The sequence below is a fragment of the Penaeus monodon genome, chromosome 29, assembly GCF_015228065.2.
Source record: "Penaeus monodon isolate SGIC_2016 chromosome 29, NSTDA_Pmon_1, whole genome shotgun sequence".
Lineage (NCBI taxonomy): Eukaryota > Metazoa > Arthropoda > Malacostraca > Decapoda > Penaeidae > Penaeus > Penaeus monodon.
Window position 1 is genome coordinate 14,070,572 of NC_051414.1, and position 511 is coordinate 14,071,082.

At 30.7% G+C, this 511-nt stretch overlaps 1 protein-coding gene across 1 annotated transcript in view; it reads left to right on the top strand.

The window, feature by feature from the left end:
* LOC119591986 (phosphatidylserine synthase 2-like) overlaps nucleotides 1–511 on the top strand; it is a 47,219-nt gene that overhangs the window by 41,658 nt on the left and 5,050 nt on the right. The window lies entirely within an intron of this gene.

Sequence of the window (511 nt, forward strand, 5' to 3'; positions counted from 1 at the left end):
AATGAAATGTCATACATTTGTTTTGCTTATCTACTGTAATTTATCTAAATTTGCCAAACACTAATGTTTGAAAGAAACTCTACTAACCTGGTCTATATGGAGGAAGAATAAAGTTTCTGTCAACTGGAAACAGCAGCATCTATTTCTTTTTATTGATTGATAGTAGAATTAAGAAATTATATTTGTATCATAGTGTATCTCTATCATAGAGTAAAATAGCTCCTCATGAGCTTCGTTTTTCATGTATTTGTCATTAACTCATAACATGACTTAGGGTAATTTTGAAATTAGGCAATTTTTTTGTTGTGAGTGAAAGTCAGGTAATTCAATATCAGCCTTACGCTATACCCTTTAAATTTTATGTTCAACTATAATGCATCTGTGTGGTGGTAAGTGGCATTGCTTGTTTTACCATAATTATTATTAAGTATCAGACAAGAGACATACACTCCATAGGGCCTAAATATGGACAATATCTTTACAGTATAAAATGTTGGGTAAAGCATGTTGA